Source organism: Ictalurus furcatus, chromosome 11, assembly GCF_023375685.1.
Source record: "Ictalurus furcatus strain D&B chromosome 11, Billie_1.0, whole genome shotgun sequence".
Taxonomy (NCBI): Eukaryota; Metazoa; Chordata; class Actinopteri; order Siluriformes; family Ictaluridae; genus Ictalurus; species Ictalurus furcatus.
In genome coordinates this window covers 20,662,832-20,684,341 of record NC_071265.1, presented here as the reverse complement: position 1 = coordinate 20,684,341, position 21,510 = coordinate 20,662,832, and positions in this window count along the sequence as shown.

Here is a 21,510-nt window from a genome sequence, read left to right as displayed (position 1 = left end):
GTCTTAGTGTCTTTTGTATTTTGTTTCTTTATTAAAACGTTTAAATTTCCGCACCTGCATCCGTCTCAACCTCAAAACATGACAGATGAGAGTAGATGCTCTTTTCTCGAAACCCTTCAAAACAACTTGTGTTGATGTAGGGGACTTTGGATTGTAGTTTTGGAGACTTTCTGACCCCAAGACACAACTCACTTCTGCAATTCTCCAGCTGTGATCCTTGGAGATTTTTTGCCACTCAAACCATCCTCTTCACAATGAGTTGAGACAATATAGACACACGCCCAATTCCAGGTTGATTCATAACATTTTGTATGGATTGGAACTTCTTAATTATTGCCCTGATGGTGGAAATGGGCATTTTCAATGCTTGTGCTATTTTCTTATAGCCACTTCCCATTTTGTGAAGCTCAGCAACCTTTTTCCACACATCACAGCTCTATTCCTTGGTCGTACCCATTGTTATGAATGACTAAATGAATTTGGCCTATGTGTTACCTCATAGTTATACCCCTGTGGAACAGGAAGTCATCATTGAACAATTTCCTGTTCCTAGTCACACAGGTGTACTAAAAATGTATAATATCAATGGGAATATACTTCAAATATATTTTTCTCATATGAATCCATAGGGTTGCCAATAATAGCTGTGAGACCACAACATTACCAACTGTTCCATTCTAATTGATCTTAATAAAATTTTTATTTGCTTGGGTATTTTTATATCCATTACATAATTTATAAAAGTCAGCAAACATCTGTATCTTTTGTGTTGACGTTCTTCCCGTAATATTGGATGGCAAAAGGGATTTCACATGTGTGCAACCTCATAACTGTCACGATTTCCCCTTGAAGCAGCGTGCTCTAGCGCAAATGCGCGAGCACCTGCTTTTCCGTTGTTGACCGTAATGACATCTGGACACGTGTGTTTTGTTTATGTTTCTGTCATGTCTCCTCCCTGTTCTGTCATTGGCTGGGATTTCACGTGGGTCTGTATTGCTCTCAGCTGCAAGCAGTTTAGACGCTGATTATGTCCGCATATATACCGCGCGCCTCCCAGCACTCAACGCGGAAGAGTAATAATATGATGTTAGCGGCAGTCACAGGCCATGGTTAAAGTTAGTTCGCGCTGGATTATCCGCTTCCAGTCCCTCGTCATAGTTCGTTTCTTGTTTTGTTTATCAACCTAGATTCCTGCCTTGCCCCGTGTATGCCTGTTTGCCAATCGCCTGACCTCTTGCATGTTTTTGGATTACGTTTTGGATCACGTTTTGGATTTGTCTGCCTGTCTCTCTTTCTAATAAACAACCGTTCATACTGCACTTCCATCCGTCCTATCTCTGCTCCGTCACGATTCGTGACAGAATCTTCCGCCTCAACATGGATGCAGCACGAGGACGAGAGAGAAGTCACGCCACAGAAACCAGGGAAATAGTAGGACAATACCTCATCGGGGAACGCTCGGATTACTGGCCGCATTTTTCATCCGTGCAATTTCCCCAAAGGTACGCCGTTGAATTGCCGCCAGAGACAGCGGGATTGGGGAGCTACCCGCTGGAGTTCCTCTTCAGCTGCCAGGTGTATTTCTGCAGCTTGGCGTTTCCCAAGCCTACTAGGAGAGAGTGGATCGGGTTCCTGGTGTCCAGGTTTTGTAGTCCGGCCCGTGACTGGGCGGAGCAGCTGGTGAGTGCTGGGTCGCCAGCCCTCCATGATGTCACTCAGTTTGCAGAGCTGTTTATGGAGGAGTTTTCACAGCCTGGACAACTTCGTGGTCTTGATTTACTGGGGTGGCGAGTCAATGGACAGCCCCAGGTGGACCCACCATTCAACCTCTATTATGAGGAGATGGACAGGGCAGTAACCAGCGATCCACTTCAGTTTCCGGCCAACACGGGGGCCAAATCTCCGAGATGTATGACCGAGGGCTGCGGGAGAGAGACTCCGCTTCAATGTCCCACCTGCAAGAAGCTGGGCCTCCAGGAAGCCTTCTTCTGCTCTCAGGAATGCTTCAAGAGCAGCTGGCAGGAGCATAAGAAACTCCACCGGAGAGCCCGTGCAGAGACCCAGCCCAGGATCGACAGGGTGACCTCGGAGCGCCCGTCGGAGGTCCTAGCACCAGAGCCCCAGCCGGAGGTTAACCTGGCGACCTCAAAGCTCAAACCTGAGCCCCACGAGGTGGGCTCACCTGCCGAGCTCCAGCAAGAGGTCAGCGGGGAGGCACCAACACCAGGCTCTGAAGTCCAAGTCAAGTCTCAAGCTTCTGAAGTCCAAGTCCAGTTTCAAGTTCCTGAGGTCCAGGTCCAAGTGAAGCCTCCAGTCCCTGAGGTCCAGGTCCAAGCCAAGCCTCCAGGCTCTGAAGCCCAAGCCAAGCCTCCAGGCTCTGACATCCAGGCCAAGCCTCCAGGCCAAGCCTCCAGGCTCTGACGTCCAGGCCAAGCCTCCAGGCTCTGACGTCCAAGCCAAGTCTCGCGTCCCTGAGGTCCAAGCCAAGTCTCGCGTCCCTGAGGTCCAAGCCAAGTCTCGCGTCCCTGAGCTCACGTTCAAGCCTGCAGATCCAGTTGACCAAGCTCTGCTAATATCTCAGCCTAATGACCAAATGCTGCTCACGCCCAAGTCTACCGACCCGGTCGCCCAAGTTCAGCCCACGCCCAAGACTACTGACACGCACAGCCAAGTTCCGCTCGCGCCCCAGTCTGCTGACGCGCACAGCCAAGTTCCACTCACGCCCCAGTCTGCTGACGCGCACAGCCAAGCTCCGCCCGCGCCCCAGTCTGCTGACGCGGCCAGCCAAGCTCCGCCCGCGCCCGAGTCTGCTGACGCGGCCAGCCAAGCTCCGCCCGCGCCCGAGTCTGCTGACGCGGCCAGCCAAGCTCCGCCCGCGCCCGAGTCTGCTGACGCGGCCAGCCAAGCTCCGCCCATGCCCAAGGTTCACCTGGTGACCTCAGAGCCTCAGCCCGCCTGTTCAGCTGAGGACGTCGCTCAGCCCACCTGTTCAGCTGAGGTCGTCGCTCAGCCTTCCGGCTCCATGGCAAACGTCGTTCCCCCCTACTGCTTCAAGGAGACCCACACTTCTCTCCCTGGCCTTACAGGGGACTTCGCTCTGCCTTCATGCTCCGCCGAGGACTTCGCTCAGCCTGCCTGCCCGGCTGTGGACGTCGCTCTGCCTTCATGCTCCGCCGAGGACGTCGCTCAGCCCGCCTGCCCTGCTGTGGTCGTCGCTCTGCCTTCATGCTCCGCCGAGGACTTTGCTCAGCCTCCTTGCCCGGCTGTGGGTGTCGCTCTGCTTCCCTGCTACGCCGAGGACATCGCTCCGCTTCCCTGTGCCGCCAGGAACACCGTACAGTTTCCTGGCTCTGCCTGGGACACTCAGTCCAGGGGGCTGGGTCCGCCAATGAAAGGGGATGACTCATGGCACTCCGGGAGGAGTGCCTTTGGGGGGGGTTCTGTCACGATTTCCCCTTGAAGCAGCGTGCTCTAGCGCAAATGCTCGAGCACCTGCTTTTCCGTTGTTGACCGTAATGACATCTGGACACGTGTGTTTTGTTTGTTTCTGTCATGTCTCCTCCCTGTTCTGTCATTGGCTGGGATTTCATGTGGGTCTGTATTGCTCTTAGCTGCAAGCAGTTTAGACGCTGATTATGTCCGCATATATACCGCGCGCCTCCCAGCACTCAACGTGGAAGAGTAATAATATGATGTTAGCGACAGTCACAGGCCATGGTTAAAGTTAGTTCGCGCTGGATTATCCGCTTCCAGTCCCTCGTCATAGTTCGTTTCTTGTTTTGTTTATTCAATTCAATTCAATTCAATTTTATTTGTATAGCGCTTTTTACAATAGACATTGTCTCAAAGCAGCTTTACAGAAATATCAACATGGTATACAGATATTAAAGGTGCGAATTTATCCCAACTGAGCAAGCCACTGAGTGGCGACGGTGGCAAGGAAAAACTCCCTAAGATGTTTTAAGAGGAAGAAACCTTGAGAGGAACCCGACTCAGAAGGGAACCCATCCTCATCTGGGTAACAACAGATAGTGTGAAAAAGTTCATTATGGATTCATATGAAGTCTGTATGGCCTTAGGAGCAGCCGTAGTCCCAGCAGTCTGGAATTAAAGAAGATTTGAGCTCCATCCAGAGGCAGAAAGGATCTGGATCTCTAGTATCTCCATAAATTCATGTGGGGCTCGGCGAAAGGAGAGAGGGAGAAAAAAGATTATTATGACTGCGAAGTAGTAGAACAGAATCTAGTCAGGGTAGGCTTGAGTAAACAAATACGTTTTAAGCCTAGACTTAAACACTGAGACTGTGTCTGAGTCCCGAACACTAATAGGAAGACTGTTCCATAACTGTGGGGCTCTATAAGAGAAAGCTCTTCCCCCTGCTGTAGCCTTCACTATTCGAGGTACCGTCAAATAGCCTGCATCTTTTGATCTAAGTAGGCGTGGCGGATTATATAAAACCAAAAGGTCGCTTAGATATTGTGGCGCGAGACCATTTAGTGCTTTATAGGTTAATAAAAGTATTTTATAGTTAATGCGAGATTTTACTGGGAGCCAATGCAGTATTGATAATATCGGTGTGATATGGTCGTACCTTCTAGTTCTAGTTAGGACTCTAGCAGCTGCATTCTGGACTAACTGGAGCTTATTTATATTCCTACTGGAACATCCAGACAGTAAGGCATTACAGTAATCTAATCTAGAGGTGACGAATGCATGAACTAGTATTTCCGCATCATGTAGTGACAATATGTTTCTTATTTTAGAAATATTTCTGAGATGAAAGAAGGCTATCCTAGTAATATTATCTACATGAGCATCAAATGATAGGCTGGAGTCAATAATCACTCCAAGGTCTTTAACTGCTGCACATGATGAAACAGAAAGACCATCCAGAGTAACCATGTGATCAGAAAGATTACTTCTAGCTACACGTGGGCCTAATAAAAGTATTTCTGTTTTATCAGAATTAAGTAGAAGGAAGTTAGTTAACATCCAATGTCTAATGTCCTTTACACAATCCTCAGCTTTACTAAGCTTCTGTCTGTCCTCTGGCTTCGCTGAAACATACAACTGTGTATCATCAGCATAACAGTGGAAGCTAATTCCATGTTTACGAATAATTTGACCTAGGGGTAGCATATATAAAGTAAAGAGCAGTGGGCCTAAATCAACCTAGATTCCTGCCTTGACCCGTGTATGCCTGTTTGCCAATCGCCTGACCTCTTGCATGTTTTTGGATTACGTTTTGGATCACGTTTTGGATTTGTCTGCCTGTCTCTCTTTCTAATAAACAACCGTTCATACTGCACATACTGCATCCGTCCTATCTCTGCTCCGTCACGATTCGTGACAATAACAGAATTCCTGGGAATAGACAGCAAATGAAAACTAATCATTTCAAGAATGACAATTTGTTTTGCATTTATTTTTAATATTTCTTAGGTGTGTCAATAATTTTGACACATACAGAATATGTTTGGGAGAAAATATTGTTTTCAGAAAGTAGTTCTAATGAAAAATTTTTTTTTTTGTTAGAACAAAGGTCAGTAGTTTTTTTTTTTCCTACTGTTTGAGTGAAAATTTTCAATTGTTATTCTTGTACATCTTTATGAATGGCATTGATTATTCTGCAGGGCACTGTATGTGCTAAAGATATTGAACCAAAAACTGTTGGCCTACTTAAAGTAAAAGAAACACCAGCAGACATCAGAACATCCATTTACTTTAAGCTTGTAAATAAGTCAGACGTGATCTTTCATGTGATTATATATTTAGCATGTCGAGACAGAAAACTGACTGAACTGTGAATGCTTTTGAAAAGCTATTGTATAAAATGCCTTCTCAAACTATGTAAAAGTAATTATATGCTGGCCCAGCAAGCACTCAATAAGAACACCCGATATAACTCACTGTGCTTTTTGCCATTGTGCAAATATAATCACCAAAATATATAGCAGTTCTCAAAATGGTACGGAAAAACACACACAAAAAAAAATCCCCCACACACTAACTTCTATATACTTCTCTTTTAGTATATATTTATAAGTTTGGTTTTCAATTTTCAATATTGTTTCATTGCAATTATTCAATATGCACAGACTTTCCTTTTCTGCTACTTAGCTACAGATTCTTTTGTAAGCAAGAATAATTTTATATTAATCACACAAAGATTTTGGCCAATATGGCCAATTTTGCCTTGTTTGCCTTGCACTGGAGGCAGTGTTGGTGGTGCAAATCCCGCCTGTGCCCTGTGTGCGTGGGGTTTGCATGTTCCCCCGTGCTTCAGGGTTTTCCTCCAGGTACTCCGGTTTGCTCCCCTAGTCCCAAGACATGCGTTGTAGGCTGATTGGCATTTCCAAATTGTAGTGTGTGAATGTGTGCAGTGGCTTGGCACCCCATCCAGATTGTTCCCTGCCTTATGCCCCAAGTTCCCTAGGACAGGTTCCAGGCTCCCTCATGTCCCTTTGTAGGACAAGCAGTATGGAAAATGGGTGGATGGATATTTAGCATAGACTACCATGTTTGCTTAATGCTGCAAAACTGTGTCCTTCGGGGATCTAATTATTTTCTCATACCTGAAATAGAGTCTGCACTTGGGAGATCTTGTACTTTTTGAAGTAGAATATACAGCCTATGCCACACATATTGATTAAGTCTGAGAGAGTGGAGAGGAGGTCAGTGAGAGGAGGTCAGCTGATGTATATTAATTTTTCTTATAACACATGAGAGTTAACAACGGCTGAGTGTACTTTCAGAATCTCTTTATAGATGCATTTCCAAAAATCCTGCTCAGAATCCTCCGGAGCTGGTCAGAGCACAAGCAGTCAGGGTCAGTAAAGGCTGATTCATACTCAAATCCCCAACAAGTTGCTTCTGTTAAATAATAACAAAAAACACTAGAACAAAAAGAGCAAACATTTTACATACTATTTTGATATTTTTAATAAAACACAATGTGTTTTTTAACTATGAGCAATATTCTCTAAGGCGCCTTCCCTCTAAGGGGACAAACAGACCCAAACCATGTCAGCAATATACTCTAACAGCATAACACTGCCACCATTGTTTTTCCTTAATCTGTTAATTGCTATACATATGCAGTATTGCTTACATATACAGTACTGTGTCATATATAAGTGCCTTGTGCCCCATGCTCCCTGGGATAGGCTCCAGGTTCCCCTTGATCTAGTAAGGATAAGCGGAACAGAAAATGGATGGATGGATGGATTGATGGATGGACGTCATATATAAGCTGTGTTTATATCTTTCTATTTCCATGAAACACAACTCTGGGCTGTAAAAAAGTGATAATTCATACTATGGTTTTACTGAGCTTGTATCATGTCCTTCACAAAACTATCCATGTGTATATCAGTATGTTGTAAGAAATTTGAGTGGCGAGAAAAATCTCCTTTGTAAGTGAGAAGAAACTGTGGTGTAAAAGCAACATTCCTTACTGTATCGAGAACAGGTTCATATTGCATTGTATAATCTTAGTAAAGAGTATTCATTCATCTTGAATAACCACACACACACACACACACACACACACACACACATATTCATTAACACCTAGGGACAATTTAGAATAGCCGTTTTGGGAGGTGGGAGGAAATCTTCACCAATATGTGGAGAACATGGAAAAACTTAGCACAGACAGTAACCGGAGCTCAGGATACTATTGTGGACCCTAGAGCAGTGACAAAGAAACACTGAGCCAATGTGCCACCCATAAAGAATACTAGGAGGACTAAATTTCTTTGTAATACATGTCTGCGTACATGTTAACATATATGTCACAACACCCAGAACTAAATTCTATTGAAGGTTAGTACATGTTTCTTTTTTGGGTTTGTACCACACTAATACTGATTACCCCATTATTAGGTATTTTGTTGTTTCCCTTTCTTCTTAATACAAAGAATCTGTCAGACATCTGAGTGAAATATTCAAATGTTATGTATAAAAATAACCAGAATTTAAGAAAGATTTTGAACATTACATTTTTCTGGCCAAGGATTACATCTGAAATATCATCCTATTACTGAAGCCTTAAGGCTCATGTTTATGTTGAAAGTGGAGGATAATGAATGTTTTTACAGCAAGCCACTGGACACCTGAGACACAACTGCTCCAACATAGTCATTATAAGTTAATAGACCATGTAGTCTTGACAAAAATCTTATTCACATTGCAATAGTCAAATACTTTTACCTCTAAAAATAATCAGACAGGCGAACAGTGGCTTAGTGGTTAGCACGTTCGCCTCACACCTCCAGGGTCAGGGGTTCGTGCTGCGGGGGTTTCCTCTGGGTACTCCGGTTTCCTCCTCCAGTCCAAAGACATGCATGGTAGGCTGATTGACATGTCCAAAGTGTCCGTAGTGTATGAATGTGTATGTGATTGTGCCCTGCGATGGATTGGCACCCTGTCCAGGGTGTACCCCGCCTTGTGTCCGATGCTCCCTGGGATAGGCTCCAGGTTTCCCCGTGACCCTGAAGAAGTATAAGCGGTATAGAAGATGGATGGATGGATGGATGGATGGAAAGAATCAGACATTTTATTTTAGCAGTTTAGCTGTTGTGTAGCAGTATTAGCTTATATGTTTTGCTTTCCATAGAACATATTATTTGAAATGACAACTAATGGAAAACTGTTCAGTGGCCCCAAAGTTGGTTAATTGTCAATCAATATTGGCATAGAATTTGACATAGGTTTGTTTGTACAATACCTCAGAACTGAAAGAGTGCATTGTGAAACAGATGTTGGACCTCTATTTTGCCAAGTGTAAACTTGGAATAACTGTGAGAGGCCAGAACATAAATGTAAATGTCGAGTTTTATTTTATCTATTTATTTATTTATTTAATCAGGGACAATACACCTTAATAATACAAAAGAAATGTAAAATGTGCCAGATTTAACCAAATTGGTTATAATAACCAAATAGAAAACAAACAAACCAAAAATATCACTACACAAATACAAAATATACAAATATAAAAGTATCATACCAGAATCTCTACAAATGCTCACAATTCTGATTCGACAGCAACCACAGTACTTTCAGTGTGTGCTGCCTTATACAAACAGCACAGACAGTTTACATAATACTTTCAAAAGGTGCTTACCATTATGGCTGCCTTGAGCAAGAATCAGTTCCTATTTGGATAGTAAGACTGTATCTGCTGTATAAACACAAATATGGGCTCTGGAATATGTGTAGAGCTGCTGGCACTAAGTGCTAAGATTGCTATGCTGCAGCTAATAATATATAATTCCTTTCTCAGACCCAAGACCAATATACAGCGGACAGCATTAAAAGGTATTTTAAAAAAAAGAGGCATGGCACTAGGACAGCATGTGCCAAAGTGGTTCAGACTTAACTGTGATGCTTCATGACATCTTTATATTAAATTATTTGTGGATCATGGCAACATTCAGCAGTGGAACTCATGGCATTTGTTTGATCTGCAGATAATACCATGACAAATCAAGATCGATACTATATTAGGAATTTTCAAAGACAAATGTTTGATCTTGGAAGCTATAATATATGTGTGTCTTTCCATGTCTCTTGGAACACAGTGTTTTTGTTCGAGAAGTAATATTGAGTGACCTAATTTTTGTGATGTTTTAAGATCAACAAGATTTAAGATTGTTAAATCTTGTTGAGCTTGTTAAAATACTTGTCATGGTTTAGTTGTACTGAAGTTTATTAAAATGTATTAAAGTATTAAGAACTTAATTTCATAAACACACAACGCATGTTTGGTTTTTAGAATAGTAGTGTTCTAAGTGATTTGTTCACTGAATTCACTGAGCTAGAGGCAGCATTAAAGCTGGCATAATCTAGCTATGTGAATAAAATAGAAGCACATCATTATACTTTTGTACTGTAAAATCCAAATTGTGCATTAATTTGTGATTAACCTCTGCCCATCTTTACTTCTGAAAGATCTCTAAGATATTTTTTTATACCCAATCATGTTACTGACCTGTTGTCAATTAACCTCCAGCTGTTTCTTTTTTAGTAACATTTACTTTTCCAGCCTTTTGTTGCCCCCATCCCATCTTTTTTGAGACCTGTTTTTTGAGACATGTTGCGGCCATCAAATTCCAAATTACCTTGTTTTTTTCTTAAAATGGTACATTTACTCAGTTTAAACATTTGATATGTTTTCTATGTTCTATTGTGAACAGCATATGGGTTTATGAGATTTGCAAATCATTGCATTCTGTTTTTATTTACATTTTACACAGTATCCCAACTTTTTTGGCATTGGGGTTGTATAACTTCTCATTATTGAATCAGTACAAAAACTTTTCAAAATGTTTGTACGTCAGAAATGAAAGCAACAGTTCATGTAACAGACCACTTTTCAGAAAAAAAAAATATATAATGAAGGTTGCTGGGTTTGCAAGAAGAAAAAAAGAAACAGTTGAGAAAGTCAAAATTTCCAGAAGAACTGTACCAGACTCTCCAAGATGCTATTTTCCTTATTGCTTGCTTTGGGCTATTGACTAGAAGGTTGTGAGTTCAGATCCTGGCAGTACTAAGCTGGAAAAGATGGCAACTAAAGAAAATGAGAATGTCATTTAAATGTCTTAATGTAAGAGGGTACTCACTGGACAAAATGGTTTGAGAGCTCCTAAGCGAAAGATTAAAATTGTGACAGTTGCCTGCAAATTTGAATGAAATTGACTTACATAGGGTCAGTAACAGTAATATCATTATCTTGGTGAAAATATATTTTTGGGGTGAACCTAAATTAGCTGTCTGCCAGCTATGTATGGAGAATACTAATTAGTTTATATCGGTGATCTGCACGAAGTCTCTGGGTCTGTTTCTAATTGATCCTCTGCCTATTCTGCTTCCTTAGCATGCATGAAAGAAGACACCAACAGAGCAGCTTTGATAGCTAAAGCACCAGCTCTAAAACAGACAAGAATTGGAAGTACAAATTAAGCTTTTCAGCCTAGAGAGGCTCGGTATTGAAAGAACAAATGCCATGGTGCATGTGGAGTACATGGAGTGTGATGTGTGCATCAGAAGAGATGGGATGTTTAGAAAATATGTCCCAGTCAGTGCCCAAAGGGCAAAGTGAGGAAACTCAAACAAAGAAGTAGGTATACAATAGGAGTCTCAAACATATGGCTTGTGGGCCCTAATCCATTTAACTGGATTATTATAGAAATTAAAATTGTCTTTGTCTCACAAACATCTGCATTTTTAGTACTGCTCCTGCATTTAAAATTAATTCACTTACAGTACAATGGCAGTATTTTACAGTCAGTGTCTGCAGGAGCTCCTGAAGGTGAACACCAATGATGTTCATCAGATATGTAAGAATACTTGAAAAGACCCTTCTAGCAAGTTGGAGACAGGCTTCATACATACACTACTATGTAGTTAAGAAAATACTTACTAACATAACTAAATACCCAAGTATAACACCTGAGCAAATAATGTATCACATGTCAGTCCATACAGTTCACTGTTAGTCCATACAGTTTATTGGTTTACATTTACATTACATTTCCACTTATTCATTTAGCAGACACTTTTATCCAAAGCGAATTACAAATGAGCAAATACAAGCAAAGCGATATCAAGCAGAGAACAATACAAGTAGTGCAACTATACAAGATACATTAATTGAGTTCCAAAAGAAGCAAAGTGCGCAAGGTAGAGGTGTAAGTGCCAGAGTAAATTTTTTTTTTTAGGGGTTGGTTAGGTGTTCATGGAAGCGCTGGGTCTTTAGATGTTTCTTGAAGATGGTGACAGATTCTGCGGTCCGGATTGAGGTTGGAAGTTCATTCCACCACTGAGGAACAGTTAGTTTGAAGGTTCTTGAAAGGGAACTTGATCGGTCGTTGATTAATCGCAGATTGCGTGAGGGAACGTAAGCCTTCAGGAGAGAGTTGAGGTAGGAGGGTGCTGTTCCAGACAAGGTCTTGGTGAGCATCAAGGCCTTGAATTTGATGCGGGCAGCTACAGGAAGCCAGTGGAGTGAGATGAAGAGGTGTGTGACATGGGTTCTTTTGGGTTAGTTGAAGACGAGGCATGCTGCTGCATTCTGAATCATTTGAAGGGGTTTGATGGAGCATGCTGGGAGGCCCAAGAGTAGTGAGTTGCAGTAGTCCAGTTTTGAGATAACAAGAGCCTGGACTAGTAGTTGTGTAGCCTGTTGGGTGAGGTAGGGTCTGATTTTCTTGATGTTGTACAGAATGAACTTACAGGACCATGCAGTTGTTGAGATGTGGTCTGTAATGGTCAACCTGTCATCAAGAATCACCCTAAGGTTCCGGGCTGTCCTGGTTGGCTTGAGTGTGGTTGAGCCGAGCTGTACAGTGAAGTTGTGGTTGATTAAAGGACAGGCTGGGATGACTAGAGGCTCAGATATTGCCAGGTTGAGCTTAAGGTGGTGCTCCCTCATCCAGACCAAGATGTCTGACAGACAAGCAGAGATTTGTGCAGAGACGGATGGATCATCAGGATGGAAGGACAAATAGAGCTGGGTGTCGTCAGCTCTATTTAGTTCAGCCACAGTACCTGATCTGGTGTAAAATGTTTACTTCCTGCTACATTCACATGGGGTGAAATGGTAATGACGTATGTTTACTAACCTCTCCTGAGATCACTTTGGACTGGGATACTATGGAAGCATAAAGAGTTACACTTTGAAGATGCTGTGAACTCAGCAGAAGGACACCACAGTGCTCAGAATGTTTCTTCATTTGTTTCTGAAAATGTTACAGTTGACTTTACTAAGATGTGATGTTAGGGAAACCTGAAGGATAAGTTGCTGTACTAAAGAATTCAAACAATACAGCTAGTGTCAGGTAAGAAAATACAGCCATGTGTAATCCGTACCCTCAGTTTTGTAACCCATACCCTCAGTTTTGTAAACCATACCCTCAGTTTTGCAATCCGTACCCTCAGTTTTGCAATCCATACCCTCAGTTTTGTAATTGAATTTTGTAATTGAATTTTGTACACAAAAACAGAAGAAATCAGCACTGTATAAAACCAATAAAGTAAATGATGGATTGATGAACCAACTGATATTACAGTAAAAGTTATAAAACAATGTCACCCCATGTTGTTGGGGTTTTTCCTTACCTTGTTTTCTGTTTTATTGTACTGCTTGGATCACGTTGCCTTATAAAGTATCAGTTGTACTTAACAGTGGTTATAGTTTTGCTCTAGTACACAGCTTTTCTCTCATTACTTGTGTAAGTACTGTACGTTACTATATTGTAATTGTAATGTGGGTCTGCTCTGTCCTATGATCTAAGCTATGCCAAAAGTGGTCATCATCCTGGTTGTGTCACAATGAACATCTTGAATCATTATCATATAGCTAAATAACTGAAAGGTCAACATCTCCACTCATTCAAATTGACAGCACATGCAATCTTAAAATTTTAGATAATTATCTTATAAAGCTTTTAGTGTGATTAGCCCCTGGTTAGATGTCTGGGAAATGTTCTGGTATATTTCTGAAAGGAAAGTGAATATGTGTGACACATGGCTTCTCTGTTAGCCACTCTCTTCATCTTAAAATGTTTCTCTTCTGAAGGATTAGCTCAAAAACATCTGGGTTATTCATGTAACCCTGTTCCCTGAGAAGGGAACGAGACATTGCGTGAGCTTCACGCTGTGGGAAGTGCCCTCACACATCACCGTTATCTGAAGTCCATGTGAAATCACACCTATTTATAGGGAATGAGTATATCCACTCTCTCATACTGAGGGTATGGCCTGTCACAAGGCTCCATCAATAGGGGTGTGGCTGGCCGAAATGGTGTCCACATAGACCCTAATTGTAGAAGGAGTCAACCTTACTGAGAAATGTTCCTGTAAGAACTCCAGGACTGTAGCCATTGTGCAGTTTACTGAGTCTAACTGCTGTTCCTAGCATTTAACATAAACTACAACCTCAGTTGAGAGACCAGAATCTATGAGCTGGCCCATAAGGCCAAACTGTAAAAACAGAATAAATGTGTGCAGCATAGACCACCCCGCCGCAGCATACACTTCCTGTAAGGGTACCGCTTAGATAAAGCCTTTGAGGAGACAACCCCCCAGTGGAATGAGCCCCTATGCCCAAAGGTGTAGCAAGACTCATAAGCGATAGGGATTGCTTCCACTATCCAAATAGAGATGCTGCTGTTGTAGCCCATGTGCCTCAAGGTTCAATGTGTTGTGCATTCTGAGATGCTTTTCTGCTCGTCACAATTGTACAGCCTGGTTATCTGAGTAACTGTAGCCTTTGTCAGCCCAAACCAGTGTGGCGAATATCCTTTGACTTCTCTCATCAAAAAGCATTTATGTTTGCAGAACTGCTGCTCACTGGATGAATTTTCTTATTGCACCATTCTGAGTAAACTCTAGATACTGTTGTGCATGAAAATCATGGGAGATCAAGCAGTTATAGAAATACTCAAACCAGCCCAACTGGCACCAACAATTATGGTCAACATTTTTCCCCATTCTGATGGTTGATGTGAACATTACCAAAACCTATATGATCACGATTTTATGCACTGCATTGCTGCCACACAATTGGCTGATTAGATAATTGCATGAATGAGTAGGTGTACAGGTGTTCCTAATAAAGTGCTCAGTGAATGTATATTTTGATAATCATTGTGATTGATCAATATAGGAAACTTTTGCCAATTTTGGCCATATCAAACAGCTCTTGAATGCACTCATGTATTCACAGCAGTCAGCATTCAATAATTAGAAGATTTATGATGCCTAAATTTTTTGACACCAGTATAGCAAATGTCTTAGTCTGCCAGGTAAAAAAAAAAAAAAAAAAAAAAAAAATTATGTCAGCTTATGCATGTTCACGGTCAGATATGAAATTCTCATAAGACTCTGATGATGAAGAACTGATTTTATATATATATATATATATATATATATATATATATATATATATATATATATATATATATATATATATATATGATGATTAGGGCAAGTGACATTTTGAAATTCCATTGTGAAAAATGTAATTACCAATGAATGCCATGTTCCATGTAAATGTCACCACAAAACACTTACACTAGCCTGCCATTCATTTCAACCTACCTTTCATTCATTGCCTCACTACCATCCATTTACTTTTAAATGTCACCTCATGGAGTGTTATTGTAACTTAATGGTGTAATGTAACATAACTTAACAGTGGTGATGAAAGTTGTGAACCCTTTAGAATTTTCTATATTTCTGCATAAAGATGACCTAAAACATCATCAGATTCTCACACAAGTCTTCAAAGTAGACAAAGAAAAGCCAATTAAACGAATGAGAAAAAAAATATTATATTTGGTCACTTATTTATTGAGGAAAATGATCCAATATTACATATCTGGGAGTGGCATGATACTTAGGGTATCATGGCAGACAATGGCACCTCACCCATTTCAGAAAAGTTGTAACAAATTTATGAGCCTCTAGGAGATGCTATTCTCTCTGCTATGAATCAGTGCAGTGGCAGCCATATACACTTTATTGTTTTACTTGTGCATGACACAAGGGATTATAGTGGTTATCAATTCAATTTTAAAAAGAAAAGTGCTCTAATTAAAGGTTTTAAAGTGCTTTACATTAGGTATCTAGATGATTCTCACTGACCCTTTCGAACAACCAACATTTTGTTACTTACGGCTTGCATTGCTGAAAACAGACTGTCTGTTTCTATAATCTAAGTACTCTTTGATCTCATTCACAACAAACATAGCACATTTGTACTTTTTTTTCCTTCAGGAAGTGATTATTAGATAGATTGTTGAGAGTGATGTGAGAAATTATATGTTGTGATCCTCAGTGTGACTGTATCTCTATCCAGCAGCTTTTTGCTTTCCCATATGGATTTTACCCAGTAAGAAATGAGTGTGATAAACTGAAAAATAAATTCTCTTGTCTTTGAATTCATTTGCATCAACAGTTCATCGAGAGGTGAGACTTTGTCAGTGAAGTAGGCTGGCCACACAATTGAAGATTTTAAGGCCGATATGCACCCTCCCCAATGATTCGAGGCTTGTTGCTACCGATTTTATCTTCAATTGTGTGGTGTCATTACGATTATTTTACTGCTCTGGGTCGAGTTGGAGCCTCCCGGATCCCAAACCGTAAATGTCAAACATGTTTGACTCTTGATATGGCTGCTGGAGGCGGGATACTCGCAATAGCCAATGAGAGCAAGCAAGCATCATCAACCGGGTGCTCTGTGCTTTTATAGCGGAAACATCAGCCATAATTAATCCTTTGTTGTTTTCTTGTAATAGTTTATTTCACCTTGTGTATACCATCAGCTTGCTAACACCTCAATTCACAGAAAAGCCTACTTCACGAGAAACATATGCTATGTACGTTAACAATAACATGCGTAAACTTCTAAATATTTACATTTTTTATATTATGATTTTACTTGATGTTTTAATGTTATATGAAATGTTAACATAAAACTTTTTCATGTTTTGTAAGTATAAATTAAAAAAACTATCTATAATTAAAATTGAGTCTATTTATAGAACATGCTTGGCAAGCAACTCACAGACTACATGCGGGCTACCAGGTACCCATGGCCCTCGTGTTGGAGACCACTGGTCTAGTGTGCGCGTTTGGAGGATTATAATGTTAAAAATCTGTTGAAACTGCCCTTATGTCTGTCTCTCACAGTTTTAAAATCAGTTAAGTTTTTAAAAAATCGTCTAGTGTGTCCCTGGCGGATTTGTTCTTTTCTTAATGTGTTTCTGTTATTGCAGATATTGTGCTCTCTCACTTTGTGTGTGTGTGTGTGTGTGAGTGTGTGTGAGTGTGTGTGTGTGTGTGTGTGTGTGTGTGTGTGTGTGTGTGTGTGTGTTTGGGGAATATCAACAAATATCATTTGCATATTGTAACTTCTCCATCCAAATACATAATGTGCAAAAAAAAAAAAACCTATTTTTTGCTGGGTTAAAATTAACAACCCAACTTGATGGGTTAGTTTAGCCCAAAATGTGTTCTCTCTTATAGTTACGCAGCTGTTGGGCTAAAAATAACCCAATTTGGGTTGTTTTTAACCCAGTATTTTTTTAGCATGTACTACTCTTCCACTGTATTGTAATTTAATTTGTTTTGACTAATATACAGTAGATTGAAGCTGGAGGAGGTTGGCAATTAGTGACCTTCAGCTCTTTTACAAGACCACACAAATGCTAAATCTCACACAATTTGTAATCTCTCTTTTATAGAGGCCACACACATGCTAAGTGTATGCTGCCTTTTTTAATAACAAACCTGCCTTTTTTTTAATACCAAACACATTTGAAAGAGCCATTATTTTCTATTCTAATTTTCTATTCATTTTCTTATTTGTGTACTGTCATCTATCACTCTATATAAGCGCTCTATGGTATATAACAAACATAAAAGCATTATTAGACTCATAAAAACATTATAGCTTTTTATTAACCTTTCTATTTAAAAGGTATTTATGTGTACTGGGTTTGTTGAAAGCTCCTTAGGATCTGAGATATTTATAAAACGCTTTTTTACTCTCTCTCTCTCTCTCTCTCTCTCTCTCTCTCTCTCTCTCCTCATGCTGAGTTCTCACAGTCTGCTGCAGAATCCCTCATGCAAATCATCATCATCATGAATGTCCAACAACTCCTTCGTTCTGACTTGCATGAAACATTTATCCTCGAGCTTGGAATGATTAACTTAATTTCTATTTTAAGTCTTTATGGGATTTTATCAGACAAATACAAAAACAATCACATTTTAATGGGAGGGAATGGGGAAAATAGAATACAATACCTTTAGGAACAGATATGTCAAATCAGGGCACCACATTTGCACACTTGTTCACTAGTTCACCTATAGTGAGGTGGAAGGAAAGTGGAGACATTTCAAAAAGACAAGGAGATCATACAAAACTCCACACAGACACAGACTTAGCCTGAACTCAGTGTCAAATCCCAGATGGTGAAGCTGTGATGCACCACCTCTACCTGCTAAACCGCTACTCTAATTGGTACTTATAAAACTACATCTTTTGTGTTTTTGTAAATGTATCACTTTGTTCCTGCCTCAAGTAAGGTTTGAGGTAGGAAACATTTGTCTTTTGTCAAAGAACTTTTCCAGAGCTGTACAAAAGTATCACCAGGCTTTTTTTTGTGATGTATTGGACAACAATGAGTCCTAGTCAGTTGTTGTTCAACCCTCTACCCTTACACAGTGCTTTGCACATCCTTTCATTTGTGGATTAAATGACCTCAGGTTCTTTGTTTTCAGGAACTTCTTGATCTTTTGCATGACCTGAGCCTTTTCCTGGTTTGAAATGACATGAACACACTAATAAGTTTGCATACTCTATATTAATAGTACAGTACTATAAGTCATATGACATATTTAATTTGTTATAAATCAGCATGGACTTGATCAATCTTGTTGTCAACATCAACATAAGATCCTTCACACAAAAACAAACAAAAAAAAGTACAAGAATGGCATTTACTTTGTGGAAGATGTACTGAAAGATGTTGTGTGTGCTGTAATGTTAAACAGAATTTTACACAATATTTTTAAATGATATTTAACAAACTAGTTTGAGGGGTTCATTTGATATACAACACTATTCATGGCTTTGTTCCAGTTGTGCTGGGACTCATTCTAATACTTTAGCAGATGTAACACATTGCTTCACACCAATGGATATCAATGTGACACTGTCATCAGTGCAAACTGGTGACTGTGCATACGTTACTTTTAAATTCCCTGTTACTTATGTGCATTGGAGAAGGAAACAACTCCATCCCCAAACCATGATGCATCATGATTTGGCCACAATCAAAAACTTGCCCATAATGCCAATTTTCCACTGCTCTGAAATAACCGATGTTGTGCCTAGGTGTGACATGGTGAGCATAATTGTTCTCCAAAGGTGTAATAGGTAATGGTCAGAGTAAATACACAACCTTGTTCCCTGGAAAGGGTGTAAGAGAGTAGCAGCAGTTTTCACTGTGTCCTGTAATTGACATTTGGGACTTTGAGCAATCTGTAATTAAATAAATGAGTGTATAATATTTTGCACAAATGACATTATTTTGAATCCATCAAGACATTTCATTAAACAAACAGATGCAACTGGGCCTGTGAATGTAATTACTATTGTAATATTTCATCGTGACAATAACCAGAGTAAATTACACATGTACACACTGCCTTAGATAACACCTACACAAACATACTCATTTATCTAATTGTCAGTATCATCAATGTCCATCCAGTGGTATGATGCCACAAACTTATCCCTTCTCTTTCTTTCCCTTGACATCCTCCATTAACAAGATTCTCATGGCAATCCATCAGCACTCACTACTCACTGTCTATTAAATCCTATAATCTTTGTCTCTCTGACCCCTTATAATGAAGATTACCATCTTCAATAAAATAAACCTGCACATGAATAATGTTTTCCAACCTTGACCATGTGGTAGCCCTAAGCATCATTTCACTGTTAACACTATCTTACAGTCACTAGCTTGTGATACATTGTTGTAGCATTGTACTGCATTCCAACAAACATTCACAGTTAAATTAATTCTTTAGCACCAGTTCTCATTACATATTTTACCGATGCCTTCCTCAATCCATTTACTGTTCTTGTTTCTCTTAACTGTGTATTCATCCCTTTTTCTGTATACAACTGGAAGAGTGCTATGCTATGGCTGTTGTCAAAGTCAAGGAAACTCCTGACAATACATCAAAATCTGAGGCGTAAATGCGTTTACAGTGCTTTTACAAGGTATTCAGTTACTCCTTTCCAGTAGATTTTTACACATAGAATTACATACAGTATGTAATAAATAACTTCTAAATATGAGCACATAGTAGTACGTATAGACTTCAATCCAGTTGTTCATGTTTTTTGATTATAATGGGACATGGACTTTAGCGCAGGCCCTGCAAATACTAAGTAGTGCCCCAAGATAGTCTGGATATTTATATGAACTCTTACCCACTTGTGGTCCATGATTGGTCCAGATATTACAAATACTTTTTAACAATGTTATATTTTCAGTATTTATTAGGCATACTTTCTGCTAACACTAATGGTGATTAATACAAACATTAATACCAATCTTTCTACCACATGCATAGGCTACCTTTCCAGATAGTCAACTTTTGTGCCCAAGTTTTTGGGCTTGGCTCTTGACTCACAATCACATAGTCATCAGTGCAGGCAGATACCTGGAAAAGAGTCACAAAGGAGTGTTTTACCACTGAAAAACAATTGACACATTATAAAACCCTGGCAATCACACCAGGCAGTTTTAGTCCTTTACATTTAGTTTGTCAATATTTTGTTTTCATTTCAGATTCCTGATGTACATTCCTAACGAATTTCATTTCGACATGAATCAAAGCAGATGCAATTTTAAAACATTTAAAATCTGACATTATATTCCAGAGTACTTCATATTTAATGCACTAGAGATGTCAATGGATGTCACACATTTTAAGATGTGAAAGGGGATTAGGGGATGAAACTCTTATAACATAACCCCGGTTGAATCCTTCCTATTTTAAAAAGTTAAACACTATATCAAGACTACTTAATTCAGCTTTAAGTGCCATCTTCATCTAATTTTATGATCAGATTTCACTATAGGACATGTCCATTACATTTAATCACCAAACATTTCTGGAAGCTCAGCACATTGCGCCCAGCACAATTCTATTTTGGGGCTTTCTCCTAAAATTTCCTTTTCCACGATTGCTTTGCTCAAGAGCTAGGCCAGCTCTCTGCTGGAAATGCAACAAGGGTATGATAAGCCTAATAGCTTGCTTGTTATAGAGAGGGCTGTCAGCTATTGTATCTCAGGGTCTAACAATGGAACCTATAGACAGATTGCAGCAGTTAGATAGCTAGCTACATACTTCTATACAAAGACTATGCCAGCCATATATACTTTATGAAAGGAATAATTGATGACAGGCCGTTGAATTATTTGAAAATAATGCACACCCCAAGGTGATAATACGGCCACAATGCACAATGGACCGCAGTCAATTATTCCACTTATACTACAGTTACCACACCTCAAGAAGTTGTTCAGATGTTTAATTTCAAGACATTTGTCCTTTTTTGTCCTTAAAATGTTCTTGTGTGTGGAATTAAATTATTATGCATCCCATCTCAAGCCTGCGTTGCTAATTCCAAAACATAACTTAGAACTAGTAGAGAGAGAGAGATTGGTTGTAACCCTGGTTGGCTATGACTGAGCAGGAAGCAAGGATGAAGTAGAAGATTAGTCTGGGATTCCTGGGATTCGTGTGCAATGACAGTAAAATCTATGTCCTTGTTTAATAGGATTTGATACCACGGTATTATGGTCTAAGTGGATCATGAGTTCAAATGCTTTCTGGTCCCTGTCAATAACCAATTGTCTGACATGTAGGAATACACTTCTGAGAAAAGGGGGTAAATATATATATATATAT